The sequence below is a fragment of the Scardinius erythrophthalmus genome, assembly GCF_964197995.2.
Source record: "Scardinius erythrophthalmus genome assembly, chromosome: 3".
Classification (NCBI taxonomy): Eukaryota; Metazoa; Chordata; class Actinopteri; order Cypriniformes; family Leuciscidae; genus Scardinius; species Scardinius erythrophthalmus.
Genome location: NC_138223.1, coordinates 9,936,751 through 9,959,588, shown reverse-complemented (window position 1 = coordinate 9,959,588; position 22,838 = coordinate 9,936,751). Strand labels below are relative to the sequence as shown.

General features: G+C 37.3%; 1 long non-coding RNA gene across 1 annotated transcript; it reads right to left on the bottom strand.

Moving 5' to 3' along the window:
- Window positions 1–7,458: 7,458 nt before the first annotated feature.
- On the bottom strand, window positions 7,459–9,996 carry LOC308688057. Its single transcript, XR_014029821.1, has 4 exons — window positions 9,738–9,996; window positions 9,529–9,596; window positions 9,162–9,416; window positions 7,459–8,427 (listed from the first exon to the last, which is right to left on the bottom strand). It is a non-coding gene; the product is annotated as an uncharacterized lncRNA (long non-coding RNA).
- Window positions 9,997–22,838: the final 12,842 nt, after the last annotated feature.

The following is a 22,838-nucleotide window of genomic DNA, read 5'->3' as shown; positions in this document are numbered from 1 at the left end:
TCTGCCAAAATAACATAATGCACTGTCTTCTTTTGAGGTTATTCTCAGCAAATATTGTTTATACACGATGAATTGATTTGATTGATTCATACATAGCATTTAATTAGTTCAGTTAAAGTTTTGAAATGACCGATAGCCTTAAATTTTTTTACTTTAGCATTTTATTGGAATAATCAGACCCCTTTTCATTATAAAACCAGGTTTCTGTTTTCTTGACCTCGGTATGAGCACTTTTTAAATGAGCACTTTTCACACTTCAGCCCCATGATCGAGTCAAACCATACTTTGATATTTCACGGGTTTGTGATAAATGAGTGGACGGGAACGTGCTTCTCAGACAGTCTGTCGAGAGGGTAGAACGAAGACCCCTGGAGAGACTTGCGAAATAGTAATGAGCAGGGAGACTTTCAAAATACAAAAGCAGAGGCAGACAGACTTGAGCTGCAGGGGCGAGTGGGAAAGACAGGGAAGAACAGGGCGGAGGAGAGGCTGCTGGAGAGCTTTCTTAAAAAACCCCATTCATCATACAGGCAGCAGGCTTCAGTTCAGTAAACAGAAAGGCGAGCATGTTTGCATGAGGCCGTATGTGTATTATGTGTTTGCATGCGCACGCGCGTGACACAGAGAGTGATGAATGGGATGATTTGCATGGAAATGTTTTGCCACGGATCCTCAGCTCAGTATGCAGCCGGTGCTGTTCATTGCTCACCTGTTGTTTTTGTTGTGACTGGCCTGTGCCCTGTGATTAAATGTATGTAGGCTAGTTTCAGCAAACACTTACTAATAATGTGTGTATTATGGCAAACTTTATGATATATAAATGTCCATTATTTTTTATAATGTGAAAACAAAGTAGTTTTGCTTTGCTGTGTTTGATATTACAGCAGAATAAATGCATTTCTAAACAGTGTTCCTTGAGGTTTCTACTTAACATAATTTGGATTTGAATATCTACAAGCCATTCTAGCATTGTTTCTAGCATTCTAGTAATGAATTCAATTCAAATTGATATCATAGCCTATGTCTTGAATGCACTTTCACTTAAAATAAATTTACATGACTGTAAAGGATCTAAAAGTCTACACTGTAAAAACTAAAGGAGCCTCAAGTATCCTGTTGGATACTCAAGGAACTTCAAAATGTAATTTTGGTGCCTCAAAGCTCTTTTTCCTATAGTAGGGTTACTGGAGGAGCATTGACAATCTTTGAGGTTCTTGCTGGAACTTATGGGATCCTTTAAGCACTTTGTATTTACTTCAGAGGTTCTGGAGTCACCTTTTCATTACCATGAGACCCTGAAGTGCTTTGGGGGAAAATAGAGGAACTTGAATGCGATAAAAGGGTTATTGGAAGATCTTTTAACATTTAAGTGGTTCCTGGAAGATCTCTTATGTTAAAGCCAGCATCTGGAGGAACCCAATGGTTCAGTGAGGCCAGAATTAGATTATTATTCTATTATTATTATTATTATCCTATTATTATAATTATTATAGGCTACTTAAGTTTGATTCAGTATACATACCCAGGTGAAAAAGACGTACTATTAAATGTATTAAAAATGTACTTGAGTGTGTTTTTAGTAGACCTACAATAAAAATATACTTTAATGCATTTTTAATACATTTAACAGTAACCTAGTCTTTTTCACTTGGGTAGCTTACATATATTTAGTATAGGCCTATTTTATTAAGTCATTTAAACCTTAAACAACAACACTAAATAATAATAATATTATATAGGAGAAGCAGGAGGAGAGAAGTTTTATTCAGTCACGAAACTGCTGCTATTCCTCTGCTGTCGTCGCTTCAGTGATGCTCGCACTGCTCGCGCGCAACAAAGCTCAGCTGATCGACGTCATCGGTTTGAAAGTAACGGCTCCTCTCATCAAAGCTTCCGCCGTTTGTTCGGCTCTCCATTACAAGGTTTGTAAACTCGCCAAATAAATATACAGAGTCTACTCACTATATATTTAAACACACATATATATAAACTAAATTTATTATACATTACTACGTTTTTACAGTGTTTACCACTCGTTTATTGCACAGTATCTGGTTTTAGCCGCGATGCTAACTAACTTACGTTGATCTAATGAACAAATGGAAATGATTGACTTATTGTCTTAGATTGATTTAGTCATTCAATTCAACATATTTTGTACAACTGTGTCTTCAAATTGCTGATATAGCCTAACTAATTTAGAAAATTCTCTGATTCTTGGCGTTTGTTATGAATAACAAAAACAGGTTATAGTTTGCTCTGTTTTTGTTTAGCCTAACTTTACTACAGGTGTCCTCATTCTCTCAAATACCATTTTAAAGCCATTTACTGGTCAATAAATATTATGTTGTGAATAATCAGCTTTGTTCTTTTGTTTCCCCAGAACAACCATTACATTTCTAAAATAATCTGAACATTTCAGTGGCAACATTGAATTACAGTAAGTTACCTGCACCACATGCTGTACTTTATTACTATGAACTTTCTCTGTGTGCAATTGTATTGTTTGACTGTGTACTTGTGTTTTTTAATCAGTTACTCTCTGAAAATATTTTCTCATGATCTCAAATCTCATTCATGTTACTCAGAAAAATAATATCACAGGTTTGATTCACAAAAAATGCTATAGACATTTTAACTCTGAATTATAACTTCAAGTTTAGTCTTTTTCAACAAAAAAAAAAATAAAAAAAAGGAAAAAGCTATTAGGCTTCAGAAGACTTGCAACACAACCCATAACACATGAGTTGTGAACTCATTGATTATTTTTAGGATCTTTTCTGGGACATTTTTGGAGCTTAACCATTTTTACATAAATTGTTGCATTGAATTGAACTAGACAAGTGTGCATAAGAATGGTTTCATGAATGATTTACACATTTGTTTTCTTCTTGTGTTTCATGCAGTGAAACTGAATGGTGACTGGGGTTGCATTATGCCTGAGATCTGCTTTTGGGTTCCACAGACAGAAAGTCAAACAGGTTTGGACCGTCACAAGGCTGAGGAAATTATTTCAATTTCACAACTATCACTTTAATAACATTACTAACAGTAAATTTTGTACTTTGCAGGGATCTCAGTAAGCTGAAATACAAGTTTGAACAAGAATAAAAATCCTCCTGTAGACCTGAAAATCATTGAAGTGTCTGGACCATCCACCAGAACAGAGGAAAAACAAACGGAAAACGATGCTGTACCTTTTCACTTTTCTAACTCGTTAAGTACCTCACACCAACTTGGTCCCATAGTGACATTTTTGACCACAAACGAAATTGCTGATCGTGTGGATTCTTAATGACTGGAATTCACCAGTGAACATTCACAGAACAACAGATAATTTTACTGCACCTTAACTCTGTTTCCGGGTCGAAGCCTCTACTTCCTCTATCTTGTTTCATGAGAATACTCAACAACCATTTATGAACACTGTTGATTCAAGTCACACATTTAAGATTTTCAAAAGCCATAGTGTACATTACAGTCTCCAGTCTAACGGCATCCCAGACTTAAACATTTTATGATTCAAAATAGCTGAATAACTAACAATCTGAGATTTCAGTATAGAGATAAAGGTTACAGCACAATGAGTGTATAGCACTGTTGTTTGTTTTTAGCATCTGATAGAGCTTTTGGACTTGGAAACAGTGATGTCAGACTTACCATCGGACTGAAACACAAATGTTTTAAAGTTAAGTATGATGGACATTTTTAATTTGTTCAAATGTAATTTTATTTACATTGATTTATTTCGTGGAACATATGTGTTTCCATGCATTTTGTTGAGATGTCTTTTCTTGTTTATCTATTGTATGGTTGATTATTCATGTTGCTTATGTATTATACTATTTTTTTGTGTATTCATTGATATTAATCTGTAGTTAGCTTTTTTCCCCATGTGCATGGAAGTGTATGTATAAAAATGAATATCAAATATGTAATAAACAATTCTTATTTTGTATTTGGTTCAATTTGTTTATTATAATAGATGTCAAAGGTAACCATAGTAACAACATGAAATTAAATATTTAAAAAAAATGAAATTTGGTTCCTGGAGGCACCCAAAGTGGTTCCACACAGTGCCTAATATAAGAGTTCCTCAGGAAACCTGTGTGGTTCCTCAGAGAACCGGCCCTTTTTAAAGGGTGCCTAGAGGATCTACAGACGGTTCCGCCGGTGTGGCAAAGTGAAGAACCCCAAAAGGTTCCTCCAGGCACCTTTTATTTTTACAGTGTATAACAACAATCCCCAGATTGTGATCTCTAAGGAGTTTCAAGTGTGTTTTTTTTTTTTTGCTACAATTTTTTTCTGCAAACCAAAACCATGCCACGTTCAAAGTTATATAAATAACTTTTTTGTTCCCTATTCTGATACTCAATTTTGGACTTAGCAGATCGTCTTGACCATTGCTGCATCCCAATTCGCTTATTTAGGCCTATACTAAACCCTAAAAGTATGTACTGTTTTTGTGAAGAAAACTTGTCCAATGTGCAATGGGTTGTGGGCAATATTAAACCAGAAAAATTAGACCTTCCCGGTATCTTTAGAATACTCATTTCAACATACTACCATTTGGGACACACAAATTTTGAATACTAGGCTATTTAGGATGGGTAGTATGTGAATTGGGATGCAGCACATGTCTACGTGCCTAAATGCATTGAGTTGCTGCCATGTGATTGGCCTAATAAAGTGGCCGATATATCCTTTCACAATACTATCCACTCTCCAGTTCAGTTGGTGGCAGTAATGCACCAAAAGCCTATGAAACTCAAGAAGAAGAAGACAACAGGCTCTTAATATCAGTAAGTGAACTAAATGCTTTTTGGATTAGATATTATTGTATTGTGAAGTTTTGAGTATTTTAAGGAAGTCTTTTAAATTTCAAAAATACTAGAAAAAGTTGTGTCCGCTCAATTGACCCTTTGCAGGGAGTTTGTTTGACAGGCGATCTGACCAATCATAATCCGCACATCCGCAGAATCCGCCATTTTTGTCCGACAAAGCAGTCAGGAGAGTTAGTAGACTAGCGTTGGAGGATTTGAACTTGAAAAACGGAGTGTACTGACATCTTTCCGCGGTTAAAACAACATTCCTTCTTATGTTTATTTGATGCTATGAATTAACTAGAAGGAAGAAATGATTGGTTCACAAGCAGTTTTAACTGAGGCTCTACAGCGATCTGTTAGCGATCAGCGATCTGTTAACGCGTGTTAACACGTTAGACACATTAAAGAGCCACAAAACTGTATTTATTGTTTAAATTTCTTTCAAAAAAAAGACCAAATATGAAAGTTGAGATTTTGTTTCATATTAAAAGTAACCTGGTCTGTCCTGTCTGTCAGCGCGATTAGCCATGTCCTCTCTGCTCCGCGATCATGCGCAATGTAGTTTTTAACTGCGTGAGAACATGGTGTGGCGTGAGAGCGGACATAGCAACAATAACTAAAGAGGGCGGGTCTCCTTCCTGCAAAAACATTATATGTATGAAAAATTTCAGTCAGGGTTCAGGCCCTATCATAGCCCAGAAACTGCGCTTGTTAAAATTACACAATTACAAATTACTTACTTCTAGCTTCTGACCAGAGATGTAAAGTCCAGGGGTCAGAAAGTAAAAGTCCTGCCATAGGTTTATTCCACCCATGAACTCTAGCAAATCCAGGTGATTGGAACAAAATACTGAGGAGGACTTTTACTTTCTGAACCTGGACTTTACACCTCTGCTTCTGACCAAGGCTGTTATCTCTGTACTAGTTTTACTTGATCTTAGTGCTGCATTTGACACTATAGATCATAAAATACTCTTTGATCAACTACAAAATTACACTGGTATTCAGGGACAGGCATTAAGGTGGTTTAGATTGTACCTATCAGACAGTTATCATTTTGTCAATTTAAATGGAAGATTACATCAGTAAATGATGGTGTGCTGCAAGAATCTGTGTTAGGCCCTCTGTTATTTTCAATATATATGCTGCCACTTGGTAATATTATAAGAAAACATGGAATTAATTTCCACTGTTATGCCGATGGCACACCAGATGAAATCTCTAAATTATCCTATTTGACAGAATATGTTAAAGATATAAAATATTGGATGACCTGTAATTTTCTATATTAAATTCAGATAAGACTGAGGTATGACTTGTTGGACCAAAAAAAACCTGTACACAGAATCTCTTAGAATACAATTTGCATTTAGAAAGATGTACTGTTACTTCGTCCTCTACAGTTAAAGACCTGGGTGTTATATTAGACAGCAACATGTTTTTTTGAAAATTACATTTCATATGTTACAAAAACAGCCTTCTTCAACCTTCTTTTCTGCATCAGAAACCACATTCTGTTTCTGATGCAGAAAAGCTAGTTTATGCATTCATGACCTTTAGACTAGATTACTGTAATGCATTATTAGCTGGTTGTCCTTAATCCTCGATAAACCAGCTACAATTAGTCCAAAATGTAGCTGCTAGTTCAATACCAGGTCAAGAAAATATGATCATATAATACCTATATCATCTCTACACTGGTTACCTATCAAGTTCCGTATCGATTATTAAGTTTTGCGACTGACATAAGGCCCTAAATGGTTTAGCTCCTGTGTATTTAACCGATCGGTAACACTCTATCGCCCTACAATCCATTACGCTCTTTAAGGTCACAAAACTCTGGATTTTTGGTAGTACCTAGGATATCTAAGTCCACTAAAGGAGGGAGTTTTCTCATTTGGCTTCTAAACTCTGGAATAGCCCTCCTGATGTAAAAGGTATAGAAATTGTTCTGTTAAATGTATGTATTGTTACCTGATCTAAGTGAGTACTTTCCCCTTTAATTGTTGTGGTGTCATTCCCTTTTGCATTGTAACTATCAAAAGTCGAAAGAAACCTACCTCTTCCATTCTATCGTTTTTAATCTTTATTGTAGTTATTGCTTTTATGTCTACATTTTCATCCCAAGGTATGTGTATAATGTAATTGTTCCTACCCGTGTGATTATTTGACCCTTTTTGAGTTAGATTTTTGTCTTCTGCTAAATAAGTGCACATCATATTTTATTGAAAACAAGGGTGATTCACTCAAAGAGGCTGTTTTATATCAGGTATGTTTTTTTATGTTTTTCTTGTATACTGATTTTTCTTTACTCTCTGAATGGGAGAGAGAACGTTAAGGGCAATTCACTCAAAGAGGCTGCTTATTCGTTCTTTTGAACCTGGAATGATAGAACCAACAACACCTGCTGTCCTAGTCTAACTCCACAAATCTACACAATGCAGAATAGAGTGTTTCATTATATGTCTGTGGCACTGCTAGAAATCTGAGAACAACTGCTTCTACTGGTTGACAGTTTTTCCATTTGTGTTGTGGTCTTTTGCTTGTTTAACATTTCATTGTTATGTGCAGCTATGGGCACCGTATTATGTAGGCTTCTACTTCAGTGGTAGCTACTGTTGATGAAATAATTGATTTGTCAGTATACATTATGATTCTAAGCATAATCGTGTCAGAGACCGACATTCCAGAAATCAAGCTGTTAATACTTTTGTCTCAACAAATGAAATGGCAAGCAGCTGGTGACAATGGTGAAATAAAGATACTCTTAAAACATCCTACTTTTACTTTTATTGCATTCCTCGGGAATCAAAATTGTCAGTTATATTTTAACGACAATTGTGCATTTAAAAAAGTGTATTCTCAGATGCTTGTATTGTCTTAGGCTTTTTGTTTAGGTAAAGCTTTGTTGAATTCTTTTCATGGTCTTGTTTGCTATTTTCTCCTGCGATTCACATCTAAACAGGCCTTTGTGCATCTACTGAAAAGGTGTCTCTGAAAACATGCTTGAATTTCTACACGTTCCTTTATATGCTCACTGACTGACTGATAAGGTTATAAAGAACCGTATCCTAAAGGGCCCTTGAGCCAAGTCATATTACTCACTGACAGTTCTATTACAGATGCTTTTTCTTCAGTGATGGAGGGATTTCCTGTTTGAAAAGTGTTGCTTCAGTGGCCATTGTGTGATGACATTACCTTTTCAGCATTACCGCTACTTTTGTGTGTGAACAACATGGTCATGTCTTCCCCACACCAGATAAAAACATAATTCCAAATGAAATGGCAGATCCGAGTCTCAAGGGACAAAAGTAGTTATATTCCTGGGACAATTCTCATTCCTGCCACTCCGCTAATAACCTCCTCAGTCACCTTTCTAGATGACATGATAGAAATGTGTGTGTGAGGGTCTGGAAAATGATTTCTTCAGTTGAATGGACAGGATCTGGTTGAGTCATTGCTGGCTGAAGGTGTGTGTTATGTCACGGTCACCTCATCGCACAACAGTGTCCTCCAAACACCTCATCAGCCCAAAGATGGATGCTGTCCACTATGACTCCCTGTAACTGTCGCCCGCGGGGTGAGTGTGTAGGGTTCTGCACTGTTGAGAATTGAATTGAGAATGCCTTTACCATCCAATTAAACCCCAGAATTTGAATTGGAGTAGCAAATAGGATGCTGAATTGCAATTTGAATTTAAGGAAGAATTTACATTAATAATTTTACATTATATGTAATTGATGTCGGATATTAAATTATATAAAATTATATTCACCCCAGCAAAAAACAGTCGTTTTTTTATTTTAATAGGTAAACGCTTAAGAGTCTACTAAAAATGTATGTGTCTCTTGATGAAAATAACATCACAACATTTATTTCCATCAAGAGGTGCATCAGTTTTTGGTCATTATGTTGTATTGACAATGCAAAAGTCAAGCACTCTGTAAAGTCTACTCAATTAATGTGTGAAAATGATTCTTCATGCTCCCTCCCAACTATTCTTTCTCAATTTGAGCCTGATGAATCTTGACATCCTGGAATATGGCCATGATACGTATTCCTACATGGTTGTTTAAGAAATGAAAAGCTACACATCAATTAGGGTTAGAAGAACTGTTGCCAAACATGTAACATGCTAGAAACATTATGATGACTGCAAAAATGATCCAGTCATAGACTCTTAAGTATTTGCATATTTAAATCTAAACAACAACTTCTCTTTGGCCAATCAATCGATCGATCGTTTAGTCAGTCTGTAAGTTTATATGGTACATTACGCAATGTTTTCTTATAGCCAGCATGTTGTATGCAGGATAAATGGAAAGGAGTAAAGACCTGAGAGACTTTGACGGGGGTCAAACTCTTATGGGCAGACTAGGTCAGAGCATCTCTGAAACGGCAAGGTGTAGTGCCCATGATGACCTGTCCACCGTCGAAAGGGCCTACAATGGCCACGTCAGCATCAGAAATTAATCTTGGAGCAGTGAAAGAAAGCCGCCTAGTCCGATGATTGCCCTTTTCTTTTACATCACAAGGATGGCCGTGTACGTGAGCAATATTTACTTGAGGAAGTGATGGCCCCAGGATGCACTGTGGGAAGACAAAAGCTGGTTGAGGGAGAGTGAATGTCTGGCCAGTGTTCTGCTGGGAAACCCTGGGTCTGGGCATTCATGCTGATGTCAATTTGACATGTGAAACCTACCTAAAGATTTTTGTAGACCACATACAACCCTTCATGCAATGGTGTTCTCGGGTGGAAGTGGCCTCTTTCTGCAGGAAAATAAACACTATGTTCATGAATGATTTGAGGAACATAATGAAGAGTTCAAGTTGTTGCCTTGGCCTCCAAATTCTCCAGATCTCAAACCTATTGAGCATCTGTGCAGCAATTCTGATCCATGGCAGCTTTACCTCACAACTTAGATGAAGAATATGCTGCTAAGGTTGTAGTTCCAAATAGCACAGGATACCTTCAGGGGTCTTGAAGAGTCCATGCCTTGGCAGGACGGCACCGTTTTGGAAGCACGCAGAGGCCCAACAGCATATTTGGCAGGTGGTCATAATGAGGTCGTATATATATCAAGACTCAGAATGAATTCAGAAAGCCTTTTTCAATATTCAACTACACTTTTAACAATACCAGGCAAGGAACAGAATAAAACAGAAGTACAAGGAGCAAACAAAGGGAACTAATCAAGACCAGCTGAGCAGAATGATTAATTAATGGGTAACCTTGGCGACAAACTAGGAAATTAGATCAAGTAATGAAAGGGAGACAAAAGAAACCTGACACACACACACACACACACACACACACACATATATATATACATATACATGATTCATTGATCTTATTTGCTTCTTTTTTTTTTTTTTACTGTCCCTTGTTTTTCAGGCAAACTGATTGAGTTTACGATTTCTGCAAATACTTTTCAGTTTGGTATGCAGTATGCATCAGATGCTCAGTAAGCGGACTAAGGGCGGTCCATGGGCGTACTGTCTGAGGCTGAGATTATTGTTAACTCCACTGCTTCATCCCTTTAACTTCATTGCAGCAAGATATATTCAACCTTGAAAGGACATCTGAATGCTCAAAATAAGACAATGTGTTTTGAATTTCAATACTTTTGAAAGAACTTTTCTCAACTTTCATGATTGATTTGGTTAGACAGTAAAAGAGCTCGCCATATTACTTTTTATTAAGGTGGAAGTGCAGAAAAGAAGGGAAGTCATTGAGCTCTTCTTAAATGGAACTACTAAAAGCTTGACAGGGGCTTCTTGTCATTGCGGGACGGGACATACATCTCATCAAGGTCTTTCATATAAGAAGAATGTCGTAATGTTCTGTTCGTCCTTCTTTCACCTTCCCCTTCACACATACCAACCCATGTAAACACACAAACAAGCACACACATTTAGACTTACATTGTAATTTCTATCAAAACAAAACATGTTTTTGGAAACATTATTTTAAATGATTATCCTTTTTCATTTAAATTGTCAGTTTAAATATTAATTTTGTGTCATAGTTATAGTTTTTGTTAATTGAATTAAATTTTATTTTTATATAGTATTTTCTAAGAATCTATAATAATACATGTTTCATTTTAGTTTTAATAAATTGGTAGTTTTTTTGTCATTTTTATTCATTAGTTTTAGCTATACTTATTTTAGTATTTCAAGTTAACCGAAAATGAGAAATTGTGCATTGGCAACTATAGCTGAAGTAAAATAAGTTTAATTTTTAATTATTGTTTATTTTGTTTCGAGTAAAAAAAAGAAAAAAGGTTTTGGTTATAGTTCATGCTAATAATATATATAGTGCCCACCTGTGAAGATAGAAATGTAAAAAGTCTGAAAATGAAGACTTCACAATCACATACTGTAAAGTGTTACAAGTTGCTTTCTCTGGTTCTTTCCTTCCTAAAGCCATGTGCAAATTGAATACCTCCAAGTTTCATCTTAGACATCCATCAGCAATCCAGAGACAGTATTTTCATGCACACTCAGATCTGTGTAAAATAAAATAGCTGATGAAAAACCTTTTCTTTTGATTATAAGAGCATGAGAAGTTAAAAAAGGCCATTTTAATTGGAGAACCCTTCTTCTTTAGCATAATATGACTTCTAAAACGAGCAATGTTTACCTGCAGGCTGTGTGTGTGTGTGTGTGTGTGTGTGTGTGTGTGTGTGTGTGTGTGTGTGTGTGTGTGTCTGTGTGTGTCATTTCTTTCATCTTTTACATCACAGTCCTCTACATCATTTGTCATTGACTTTTGTTTTGTTCTTATTGCACCTGAGGGATGAGTGGGACATAGATACTAGGAGAAACCATGGAGGGAGGGAGCGAGGGGGACCTTTGACATTTTGCTAATTCAACAGCACAGAGGGAAGTGTTTCAACATCATAGTCACTGCCTAGAGCAGAGTTAGCGAATAAGATCGGCAGCACGGGAGGGATGTGAAGTGGGATATAAGGAGAGAGGTACAGTGTGTGTGTGTGCATGCGTGCGTGCGTGTGTGTGTGTGTGTGTGTGTGTGAGAGAGAGAGAGAGAGACTGTAGCATGCAAGATAGATATAGTGTGGGGAGATTGTGTGGGATTCTTCACAGTGCGGATGGAAAAAAAACCCAGCAAAAAACAAATGGATTAAGGTCAGAGATGTCTGGATCTAAACTCAACCTGTCACACATTGATTATTATTAACAATAATAATAGTAATCTCTAATCCCTCAGCATGAATTACACTATTATACACAGCTCATTGTTTTACCCATGCAGGAATTATAGCAGAGGGGATTATTTCATACTACTGTCATGACCGTGAAAACAGTTTTAAGCAATGAAATTCATTAAGCTGAAACTTCATTAGCCACGTGTCTCAGTTTTTCAGCATGCCATTTAGGAACACAAGTCATCCAGTTTTTTATCAATATGATATTCTAATATCGATAGTTTACGGCAATTTGCTACAAGTGTCTTATACCAACCACCAAGCGAACGCACTGGGTAACGTTAACATAACCTTCAACACATTCAAATGTATTTTAGTATGATTGTTTTGACTGAGTAAAACAGTGCTGTGTTACCCTATAATTTGAATCCGTCAAATAAAGTGATCCGTATGAGTAGTAATTAATTTACGGCTTTTTCATTAGAATGAAAGAAAAATTCAAAGTTCAAGTTCAGGGAAGAGGAGGTGGGAACTGGCAAATGTTAAACGTAACTTTAATTGTAATAGACATAAACAACATAATGAAAGAAGTAGCAGTGGCCAACTACGGAATACAAGCAGAATATAAACGGCAACGTAAAATGTCCCAGGCCTGGTCCTCTCTCACCCTTCACTGTAGTCATTCCTTCTTATATCCTTCCGGAGCTCCTCCATGGGACTCTAGACCGGTGTCGCGCAGGTGTCTCTCAGTAGCATTCGCATCACCGAGCTCGTTCCGCTCCCACGGCTCTCAGCCCCAGCCTGTTTCATACCACCCAACTTTAATGAAGCTTTAATTCATTAACTCATCCATAAACATGATTTCTGCCCCGTCGGACTGCTTTCCATCAGCTGTGGAGGTGAAGACGACAACTCCCCTGATTCTACGCTCATTAACGGCATCATCAAGCTTCGCCTTTGTTATTGTTTTAAATAAGCAACCTCTAGCGTCAAAACTTAAATACTGTACCTTTAAGCATCCAGACACTTTTTGAGCCCACTGTATTATTAGTCTGTTTATATTAAAGGTGCATTGCGCAAGTCTCTGAGTTTTTGCAGAACTATGCCCCCTTCTGGCGACACGCGAAACTGCAACCAGAGTTGTGCACGCGGTTACGTGGAGTTTGCGTTGGGGTTTGGGATGAACTAGAAGCCGGTCTCTTTGAATCCATCTTCTACTTTTCCCAAAGTCGCTTGAGTTGTCTTCGCTGATGCGGATAATGGCGGCGAATACACAAACCTGCCAGACATAGCCAGGTGAGCGTGAACGCGCATGACGTCGATTCCGTCCCGAATCTCTCTTATTTATTTTACTGTACAGGATTATAGAGGCAATCGCAGAGATCATAGAAGGGCTCATTCAACCCATCAGGCAATTGTTTAAGCATGTATGGGTTAGAAAAACGGGTATTTTTAACATGAAAAGTTGCTTAATGCACCTTTAAAGGAGAACTCCGGTCAATTTTAACATTGAGCTCATTTTTTTGTAAATTTGGAGTGCTGTCAGTACAGAGAACAATGACAAAAATCGGTGTTGCCTACACCGTGTTATCCTCTTTTTAAAATTTGCACCCTGTTGACTTCAATGGGGCAAGTTTTAAACCAGCTTTTAGCCTCTTAACATCCTTGACGTGTCATTACAAGTGCACAGGTCATGTGAGTGATTCCTTCAGAGTGAACACGGGTGAATCTGACTGCAGTAGATGTGAAAGATATTAATAAAAATGATGTTATTTCAGCCAGCGCACATACCTGTATTTTCTTCCTGTTTTCGGTCGAAGTCCATAGTAATCGATTGTCGAGTTCACACGCGCGTGATCATAGGTAACTAAACCTATGCGTGTGAACTCGACAATCGATTACTATGGACTTCGACCGAAAACAGGATGTAAATACAGGTATGAGCGCTGGCTGAAATAACATCATTTTTATTAATATCTTTCACATCTACTGCAGTCAGATTCACTCGTGTTCACTCTAAAGGAATCGCTCACATGGCTGGGCACTTGTAATGACACATCAAGGATGTTAAGAGGCTAAAAGCAGGTTTAAAACTTGCCCCATTGAAGTCAACAGGGTGCAAATTTTAAAAAGAGGATAACACGGTGTAGGCAACACCGATTTTTTTCGTTGTTCTCTGTACTGACAGCACTCCAAACTTACAAAAAAATTAGCTCAATGTTAAAATTGACCGGAGTTCTCCTTTAACCATTGTCGAGGGATTCATTTTAAGTTAGATCTGATAATTTTTAGTCATGGCAAATGTTATTATTAGACTGTGTACTGAAGAGCACTGCGCAGTGCCTTAGGAAACGACTGTCCTTTAGTCAAGCTAATGTCAGTTACATTAACATTATAGCAGTGGCATTGTCACAGTTTCACAGAAAGGTCCCCTGCAGTTCCAATTTGAAATTGGGTTTGTCATTTTGCAGGCTGAAAGTGGTTTATTCAACATTAGCTGTGCAAGACTGCCTTTTGACTGCAGTTTTATGAAGTTGTGAAACTCTCACCACAATGAGGATTGATTGGATTAAAACCACTTAATGTTAATTAAGTACAGTAATCTCCCCGCATGAGTTCTTATTCCCGTAGTCGGGTGATAGCTGAGTAATTACCTTTATTGTTAAATAGGTTGTATAGCGGAGGGATTTTCTAAATTAAACCATTTGTTTTAATACTACAGCCAGGACATCGTTCAAAAAAGACGTCATACGTGGCACTAGGAAGTACAACTAACCAGAAATTACATTTGCATATTAATCAATTAAAGCCTAATATATGCTTGTCCTTCAGCTTCTCTCCTACTGCCCAGACCCGTTTCTGATATGAGGCCATCTTTTCATTTTAGCATCACCTAATTTCCTGATGAACAGCCGGTCGACTGGAAGGACGTGCTGCGGGACTATCGCATTACCCAGAGGACAATTGATTTATCAAACAGAATTACAATGGTTTATGTCATGGCACGCACACTAATGATCTGAACTTAGAGTTCATTCTCCATCCTCCTTCAGAAGAGCTTGTGCAATGAGTGTGTTTGAGTGTGTGTGTGTGTGCTGCTTTTATAAGGAGACAGCTAGAATATGTACCTTTGCAATGTCAAATGTGACTGAGTCCTTTTGATGAGCTTCAGAGGTTGTCCCACTATGAAATATGTCCTCCAAAAGTCCATTTGTAAAATGGTTTGTCTGAAGTCTGGTTTGTCTCTGTCGAAATAATATTTATCTAAAGATTCATCTAAAGATTTACTTGACTTTTTATTGGTTGTCTGGAATATTCTTGATTCTGATTAGTCGATTGTGGCATTGTGTTGTTAAACATTGTATACTTACCGAAAAGATGAAATGCACTATACACTACTTTTGTACAGAATTTTGCCCCAATTTTCAGTCTAGACGAGTCTGCCCTATAGTTGGCCAAAGTCAGAGCCAGTATATGCAGTTTTTGGGCAGCTGGAGTTAACGTATTTAGTAGAAAATCACATTGTGTATAAAAGATTCAGCCTATAATTCCATCCTGTTGTCGGAGATCAAACATGTTTGACATTTTAAACATACCTTTTACACAACCTAATGCACCTTGGGTGAAAAAAAAACTGTGTGTCTGTGCGTGATGTGTTTTGTTTTTGTTTTCATTCTGTTCCCTGTTCTGCTTTGCCCGAGTTCTGTTCCCTATTTAGTTTCCCTGGTTGTTAATTAGTTCTTTAACCTGTTCTGTTTATTTAACCCTTTGTTTTGTCTGTTCATTGTTCTGTGTCGTCTATGTTGATTCGGTTGTTTATCTAAGATTATTATTGCTCCTGCAATCTCCTGTGTGTTCCTAGTCTGTTCATTAATAAAGTGTGTTTTGTTTTTTGGATACTCCTTCACCGTGTGCTCACTACAGCCAAACATGACAATATATACAGTATATAAAATATATTAGATCATATAGATCATATATATATGTTGCAATGGTGTACTGTTCTTAGCAGAATCTTTAAAGTAATCCACTGTCAGTGGTCCTGATCAACCTGACCACACATTATTCTGCCTTTTACATGGCTACTTGCCAGATGGTCATTATATTTTGATTAGAGTTTTTAGAATGTTTTCATTATATATAAAAAAGAAGAGTAATACAACTGGCACAGCTAGGAACTTGGTTGCCTTAAACAATAGTCAAAGAGTCAGAGTTTAGCGCTCTTATCTCTGACTACAAAATTCCATGATTGATTAAAATCAAGTATTCCAGACATCTGTAATAAAATTAAGTTAAAACTTTGCCACAATGAAAGTGTCATGTTGTCAATGTTACGATTAAACATTTTTGTCATGTGAATCCATTACAATATCTAAACATGCTGCTTCTTGGAAACTATATAGAATCACATATGGGAAAGAAGCTTAAAGATTGCCCCAAAATTGCTAATCCTTTGCTCTCCAATTCATGCGTTCCTTTTATGGAAAAACTGCAAGAAAGAAATCACAGAGAGCAGGTGGGGAAGACAGATAGCTGAACTGCTTTGATCTTGAGCAATTCTTAACACGTCTTTGAAAATGAATTCACTGCTTCTTCAATTATGAGAAGTGTTCCTCTCCCTGCAGATAAAACAACACAAGCCGTGCATTTGCACACTTGCAAATGAGAGCAACAAGTCTCTTCCCTCTGCTACAGCACGCGAGGGAGACACCGAGGAATCATTAGAATGAGCTAGAATAAGCAAATGGTAAGAATTTCACAAAAACACGAAACTCTACAGTGAGACTCATTTGTTTCGGATTTACTAACAAGCTCCCAGACGGGGCTTATACTTTACTTGGTAACTACTTGTTTCTTTTATAACATCTTAGGTTTTTCATGTTCACAGGGAAAAATTCAGAGCAGTTCTGCTCTAGAGGAGAAAGGTGGTATGCGCGCGCTTTTGGAAAAAAACAAAAGTGGTTCTGCCTGAAGAACCGAGGCTGGGTGGAATATAAATAAAAAAGGAAATAAAAATGAGAAGCTTGGAGGCCTCGTGAATGTACAAGAGAAACTAGGAAATGCAAACTGTACACAGAACAATGTGGGGAGGTAAAGCATATCGAGCTAAAGCACCAACAGTACAGGCCTGCATGTCATGAGCGTTGTGGAGGATCTGTCTCAAAAGTGCATTAAATATTAAAAGTACATTAAATATTATTACTGTTACTATATAGGATATAAGAATGACTTTCAATTCATTCATGCTGCTATCTGAAGTGAATTGTAGAGAAACGCAATGCTAATGAAAAAATCATGTGCGTCCTGTGTGGGTTGCTTTCTCAGTCGGCATTGAATAAATCCTCTGCTTGCTTACAAAAACTCAGAAAGTTCCCAATTTGTCTACCTGGGTACTAGCAGATCTCAGACTGTGCCATTTCAACAGGGTGTCCCTCAGGGGTCAGTATTGGGTCCTACTCCGTTTAGTATATGCTGCCTCTTGTGTAGATTGTCCAGAAGAATGGTCTGGGTTATCATTGCCATGCTGACGATACACAGATTTATATTAGCACTCAGCCTGCTTTCAGTTCTGCCTCTTCAAATAAAGGCCTGGATGAAACATAGTTTTCCTGAATTAAATTTGTTCTAAAAACATTTTTTTTTTATCGGCACTCCAACTGCTGTTAAAGGCACAATATGTAACTTTTTTTGCTTTAAAAATAGCAAAAATCACTATATGTTATATATATTTTTTTGTTGTGTACTTACATGATCCAGAGTGTTTCCAACAACTTTCAAACCAGGAGAAATTTGTCATTTAATTTCCGTTTTGTCGCCATCAATGGTGTCATATCCACTTTGTCCCTGGTGCTGCCATAGCAACCAGAGCTATGAACTAGCGCTGTCTGATAGTAACCAAAGCGAAAGACGTGGACAAATGTGTAGTTCGCAATGTCTATTTGCACGCTGTTGTTGTTGTTGTTGTTTCGTTCAAACATTATGGACCATGGCAAGCAGACTTTGGATAAAAAAAGGAGGACTAAAACGAGAATCAATATCAGCGTGGTGTTTTCGAGATGCTGAGAGCTCCCATAGACAGTATATAAACGAGAGATCCACGTCCGAGACTTCGACCGCTCCTACCAGTGGCGTAGCCACGAGGGGGCCTGGGTGGGCCTATAGGCCCCCTCATTTATATGTCCGGCCCCCTCAGATTTCTGATGGCTTAAAATAAAATAATAAAAATAAGAAATTATTGATGTGTTAGTCTAATTGATAGATTGATCAATCAAAATACTGCGCGGTAAAATGCGGCTGTTTTCAAACTTGATTTGACGTGTTGTGCGTAACCTACGCTGTCATCTTCGCGTGAGAGTTCATGCGGTGAATGGCAGCGGTGTGCAAAGTACAATATTACGCACGAAAAGATGAGCGAGAAGGAGAAAATAAGCCATCTACATCTGAGTTTGCTTCAGCTTACTACAAGACGACAGCGAGTGCAGAGGCTAGGAGACAGAAACGCACATATTTCATCACAGAATAGCGGTGAGACTTCGACTCAGATCGGGACATTGCGCAATGACTTGTTTGCAATTGATGAACCGCCTTCACAAGCAGTGATGACCACATTTCCTGTATAGCCTATATCTGTTGTATATGAAGAGTTTGGCTTCAAAACGCGATAAATTCATTATGATTAATTTTGAGTAATAATGTGTTTTCTTTACCAAGAGAGTGGAAAGATTAAAACCACTATTTTTTGTTTCAAACTTTCACATAGCATATTTTAGGTTATAATAACATAATTTCAAATCCATATTTTGATTTTCAAATATTATTATAACAAAGGATTAGTTTCCCCCCAAAATGCAATAAATTCATGACATCTTTTTTTCCAAAATGCAATTAATCCATTGAATCAATATAAAAGTTTTTCATATTTTAACTGTTGAAATACACAACAAAGTAAGTTGATCCACATATGACAGCCTCTGAACTCGGTCAATACTAATCTTATATAGCCCTACAGGCACTGGACTAAAAATAGCCGACATTAAATCACCATTGCTAAGAAATACCTCCTGAACTTTTTTTACGGCGATCAGCTGTAAAATGGCTTGGTCCTGCCCGGTTTTCGTTGACTTTGAGTAAAACAATTGAAAGTTTTTCAAAAGATCCCCTGGGTCAAAGTGTCAGTGTGACAGAAGTTTGATGCTGTCGTGTGAGAACAAGCAACAGTCGAGATCAGGGGCGATTCTAGGATTTTCATTTTAGGGGGCTCAGCCCCCAACGAGGGTATGATTTAAAAAAATAAAATAAAATTAGTTTATGGTCTAATGCTCATTATTAACTAGTTTCATTCATTCATCCAGTAACATGCATATGGAAGGGTTTTATAATCACAGAGGTCCCGAATGTGAGGTATTCAGGGGGGTTTGGGGACATGCTCCCCCGAGAAAATTTTGATTTCTCTGATCTACATATGTGCATTTTAAGATGTTTTGAAGGCCAACAAAATTGGATAACAATAGCTTTAAAACCATGTGCGGGCAGCTGTTTATTTTTCTCACCTCATCAGCATCACACTCTTTTTCTCTTTGTTTTTATCTTGCTCTGTCTTTTCCACTCCTAAAGCTGAGCTTTGACTGATATAGGCTTTTCATTTTTGTCTGTCAGTGAAGAAAGTAAACATAGGGTCAACTGATAGGTTGATTTATGAATCATTTTCTCAGACAAAGCTATCAGGAAAGCTAGGTAACTAAGTTTATTACAATATGTACACATTCATTATTGATCTAGGCCTAATATATGGCCGTAGACAGGGCTTTATAATCAAAGAGGTCATAAATTTGAAGTTGTTATGGGGTTAAACATTTTTATTTCTCTGATATGTGCATTTCAAGACGTTTGAAGGCCAAAAAAGGATAAGAAATAGATTTAAAACCTGCTCTCTCCTCATCTCCATTACTGTCTTTTTCTCTCAGTCTCCTGGGGCCGGTTGCACCAGCTGGGCGTAAGTTATAACTTAGCCTAGTTTTGACGTAAATGGACACTAAGTTACGACTTGCGCACTTCTAAATATTTTTGCGTTGCACCATTAAACTTAGTTGAAGCGTAACTCTACGTTTAAACTAAATATTTACGGCAGCCTCCGATCAGGAGTAACGGATGGAATAAAATATCAAACACACTGAACTTCATCAATAAGCTATTATTTTACCTGACAGACTTCAATTCTTAATACATATATGATTATGCAGACATTTACTCTTGCTTACATTTTAAGAGAGAACATTATGTGAAAAGATTACTTTGTTAGAGGCTATCTTTAACACAAAACCATCCTAAACAGCACGTCGCTGTGTGCATCGGTCCATTGTGTGCATGTCAAATATCAGTCATAATCAATAAACGTAATTTCTTATGCTTTTTGTATCAATATTTATTTATTTATCCTTATTCATTTAATTTCAAATACAGTTTCTGAATGTTACATATAAAAACACTTATGCTATTCATGATCAAGTATCGTATTTAATGGAAACTTATTTTTACCGTTAGTAACGTGAGGCAAAAGAATGAAGGATAAACTGAAATTCACAGCATTTCAACACAACATCTGCTCACGTATTTGAAGGCTGCTATTGGATAACCGAGGCTAAACGTCATATTATGCGACTACGCATTACTTTACGGAGAGCTTACGACCTACTAGCTACGTTCTGCCTTACGAACAAATGGTGAAACGGAATAAAGTTCAGAGTTAGTTACAAACTAGCTAGTAGTTACTAAGCCTCTAGTGTGGACTTTACGTTCCAATTTAAGAAAGAACTTACGAACGGCTGGTGCAACCCTAGCCTGATCTTGCCCTGTCTCTTCCCCTCCTAAAGCTGAACTTTTTTAATTTACCGAAGGCTACAAATTGTATTATATTAATTCTCAACATGTACACATGCATTATTAATCTTGTGCCTATGAAAACGGCTTTGTTAATGTTTCTTGTCCCCTCACAATGACATAATTACACGTTATATAGGCCTATTTTCAACTCAAAATGGCGAAATTAGACAAAAGTTTAATAGTTTTCTAATTATTTTTGTCATTCGTTTAACATTTATGACCTAAAAAACTGTCAAATATAAAATGTTTAGTTTAGCTACTTATTCTTAACTCACACTTGACCGTAAACTGAAGCGTCAGTCGTGCTGCTAAAATTCGCGCTCGGATGAGAAACCGAACCGTCCCGTGTTGCTCTCAATGCTCCAGTAACATTACATTATGTAAACTGCAATGCATTTATGACAAAGAACTGCACCGATGCAGATGTAATATCATAGCAATCTATCAATAAATGCACTCACGACACACTTGTACTCTCTGATGTTCGCTCTGCTCGGCGCCACTGCAGATTGAAAAATGCGCTAAATCCAAGCAGACTCAGATAAGGGGAGGAGCCGGAACTTGACGCAGTTTGCCGCCGTTTCAAATGAGTTTTTTAAAAGGGGACTGAAGCAATCAAAAATGTATTAATCAAATATTTTTTAGGGGGGCTGGGCAGAAGCCCCCCTAAAAAGGGCCTAGTGACGCCCCTCGAGATTTTTCCTCCTCCCGCGTGCCTCATCTTCTTAATCTCCTCAAGTAGCCTAGATTATTAGATTTCGATGGCTTTTCTTCCCCACTGCAGAAACCACCACAGGATCACCAATGCCGTCAAATTTTTTATTTATTTTTTGGATCACAAAGTAGAAGGAAAACTATGCCGGGTTTATTCAAAGCGCCGCCGTTACGGTTTACAGAGCGTGAAATGGTGCGCTGACTGCGTGGATATCGCATTTTACGTAAAATTAAAAATGGACTTTTCAACACCGACCAGAATACAATACAGATTTTTGCAGGAACTAAAATATTATATATATATATATATATATATATATATATATATATGAAGAGTTCAGATGCAAAAGCCTCTAAGTGCCATCTGAAATATTCTTCTAAAATGATCATTTTTATCAAGCTTGTATATTTAAGTTCAATAATTTCACTTAAATGGCAATGAAAATTACCTATTAATTGTTATTTAAGTGAAATTACTGAACTTAAATATATGAGCTTGATAAAAATTATCATTTTAGAAGAAAATTTCAGATGGCACTTAGAGGCTTTTGCATCTGAACTCTTCATATATATATATATATATATATATATATATATATATATATATATATATATATATATATATATATTTAACGTTTATCGCGTTTTGGAACCAAACTCTTATTTGCTGAGTAAGATGACATCATTGACACTTTTTATAATCGCCCTCGTACTTCATGTAAAAGATAATAATCGCCGAGCTATGTCCTAGGCTGCTATAGGCTATATATATATTTGACCGGCATATTATCAAGATGTCGGGAAAACAAAACCTCTGCCAGTCACTTTGACCGGCACCATTTTTTCCTAGCGGAAACTCTGATATATATATATATATATATATATATATATATATATGTATATGTATATGTATATATGTATGTATGTATGTATGTATGTGTGTATATATATATATATATATATAGCCTATATATATATTGTGACGAGTCTCTCTGGGCATATCAGCGTCGCCCTGGCAACCAACGCACAACACCTGCACGTCCTCATCACGGGCTGATCGGTCACAGCTGCAGCCCGTCATTAAGCGGCTGTAAAAGCCGCCACCTCGCACACTTCGACAGACAACCCGTCTCATGCTGAACGTGCTGATACTAATCCTTTGTTTCTCGTCTAAACAGAAGGCAGCGAGTGACCGACAGCCCGACCGAGCACGCCTGGACACCCACCTTCACGAGCACGAGGACTT